Genomic DNA, 3,422 nt, shown 5'->3' with positions numbered 1-3,422 from the left:
ATATATATGTATATATATATATATATATATATATATATAATATAATATGATACAATATGATATAACACATACATACATGCACACACAAACACACACACACGCAAGCGCGGGCGCACACACATGCAAGCGCCCGCACACAACCGCACACGCGCATGTATATTGTCTAAAATTTCATTTACTTCTGCATTTTCAATTACAGACAAAGGAAAGCGGCAGGCGCATTTAAAGTCTACTACCGGAAATAATGCACAAGAAATGTCACTCTATCAAACGCATGTTTGCGCAAGTTACGCGTATTCATTCCCGTAGCATATATATAATATACGAAACCAATTTTGTATTCATAAACGCCAATATTCATATACTTGTAAGTGAAATAGTTTTATTTCTTAAGATTTCTTTGCAAAAATTACATGTGAACATGTGATGAAATTCCAGCTTCACTTTGCTTGAATATAGAGTTTCACAGGCACCGTTCACACGTAGCGTGGCATATAGGATTTACACGCGAGAATATGACATATTGGATGAAGTGCAGCTAGGTCGCAGTGGAATAAAGTCTAGCATTTAACATTAAATATACAATAGTAGTTATTGTAATTGCTGTTACTGATAATAATTTCGAATGGAACATAAACAAATACAAATATATGGCTTCCTTCACATATATATCAAGAGAAAGAGTCAGTTTCAAACCTAGTTCCACGGCTCCTTCATTGGAATCTCCATAGCATCAACAAGATATTTCTGTATGTATGTATGTATGTGTGTATACATGCAGTTTTGTATGTTTTCTTTTATGCATGTTTTCTCATGCATATGCTTACATCTCTAGATATGCTTATATATAGTTAAATATACACTTAAAGTTTTACAGATTTTTTACAATTCCAGTGTATAAAATGTAGGTTTTAAAAGCTTAAAATACCCTATGCATGTGCATGCGTGCGTGTGTATGCATGTGTGCGTGTGCGTGTGTATATTTAAGCCCTTGTGGATTTGGTAGACAGAATCTGAAAGAAGCTCGTCGTGTGTGCGTATATATATATATATATATATATATATATATATAGTTGTTTGTGTACGTGTATATATGTGTGTATGTAAGATAGATCTCGATCGGTTTTCAACGTACTTCCAGTTTCCAGCAGCAGTGTTCACTTCTGCTTATTGTTTGACTTAATTTTTCATACCATGATCTACACAAGTAAAAACATGTCGAGGTTTCGAAAGTCGGATGTCAGAAACCAACATCGTCTTAGATCTACATCGGTGTCAGCTTAACAGATTCCTTTTTGTCTAACATGTCTGATGCATTGAGAATCTGTTTTTGTAGGGCAATCTTTCCATGGCATTTGAAAAATGTAAGAAGCATGCGCATGCGCATGTATGTACCACACTTCCTACATAATTGCATTGCTCCCTATCTTTATTATGTTTGAAAAAAGCCATTAAATAGCTCAGATTCAAATACAGTATACATGATTTTCGACAGAAAGCTTAGATTTCCATATTGGGTTGAGACATTTTAAGATTATAATCTATAAACTAAGCTGAAGCTTACGTGATACGAGATTGAAATCTGATTTTGTAGATAAGCCGTATGTTGCGACCAAGATATGTGAAACATAACTTGTTTTTTCCCTTTCATAATTCCCTACAAAGCAAGATTGCATCTCCAAAGTTGTATCCCACCCTAAGTATATATATATATATATATATATATATATATATATATATACCTGCTTATTTACCTGTGTGTGAATGAACGTGTTTGTGCGTTCGTGGGGATTATTGCATATACGATGATGTACTGCAATACATAGGAGTATGCGCATATAAATATTTACTGTTTAATTTTTCTTCATAAATATTTATAAATATCGGACTGTGGAACTATGGGTAACTTTACGAAGAAACTTATAAATTACTCTTAGTTTTATGAAGCGAAATATATATTAATTCCGTCATATTTTCGTGTTCGTTTTGATATAACTTGTAACCGCAGGGTACGATACACTAACACATACATACATACATACATACATACATACACATACATACACACAAACATACATACATAAATCATGTAATGTTGTAGAGGTCAGTTGACCAGCGAATGTAAACCTACAATCAAAAGTCCAGGAAAAAGAAATATGGTGAACTAAAGTAAGCATCACAGTACCTGCACTCTGATGATAAGCTCTCGGTTGTATTTCTCATCATTGGTGCATTGAGTTCTGTACCTATAAATTTATAGAAAAAGTTAAAAATACTATGTCTTTGGTAGTAAGTGCAAAAGAAACTGACGCGGTATCTCCAAACCAATTCTATTAGCCGCACAGGGAAGTATTGTAAGACATTCTTGAGATTTTCAATCTGAGAATTTTTTTGACGAATTGATGTACAAACTTGGACATGTGCGTCGAGGGTTAAAGCAACGTACTGATTCAACCACATATTCATTCACAGAGGGAAATCTCTTACGTCGAAAAGTCACATCGTTTTGTCAGTGAGCGTCTTGGATTCTCTTTAGAAAAACTTAAATAAGACTAAAAAGAACACACACACACACACACACACACACACGCACACACACACACACACACACACAAACACACAAACACACTCATTTGCATATACAAAAATATAAATTTATGTTTATAAATATCACCGTATGAAGGTATATATGTATGAATGTATATCTAAATATCTGCAGATATATATATATATATATATATACGAATATTACACACGTCTATATAATTGTTTGTGTGTCCGAAAATGTGTGTGTGTGTATAGTTAAGGTTGTATATATATATGCATATATATATATATATATATATATATATATACATATATATTCATATACATCTATACATAAGCATACAAGTGTGTTTATATACATATATGCATACATATATATACGCACCTATATATGTATACATATGTATATATATATGCGTGCGCCCAGGCGTGCGTGTGTGTCCGTGTTTGTATTTCTGTGTGCGTGTGTGTGCGTATGTGTGTATGTGTACGTGTGTGTGTCTGTGCTGTTTGTGTAGGTGTATGAATGTATGTGTCAATGTTAGTCAATATCATATCAATGAGAAGTCGGTACGGAATAGAATGAACGAAGGCGTCTTGGCACGAAATTACATCGTATAAAAATTGGTTGTTTGAAGATAAAGAATTTGGTATTTTTAGAGGTCGGTAACTGGTTGGCATCTAATGAATTTACCGAAATCTCATAGTCACCAATAACAGAACCAACAGTATCATTTCTCTCCTTGAAAGCCACTCTGCGATTAATCTCCAATAAACTACAATATATGTTTGTACATATGTATGTATATGTGTATGTATTTATGCACTGATTTGCATGAATGTATATATTTATACATTCATGTATATATATTTAT

This window comes from Octopus bimaculoides, chromosome 22 (assembly GCF_001194135.2).
Source record: "Octopus bimaculoides isolate UCB-OBI-ISO-001 chromosome 22, ASM119413v2, whole genome shotgun sequence".
NCBI classification, from domain to species: domain Eukaryota; kingdom Metazoa; phylum Mollusca; class Cephalopoda; order Octopoda; family Octopodidae; genus Octopus; species Octopus bimaculoides.
Note: the sequence above shows the minus strand (reverse complement) of the source record.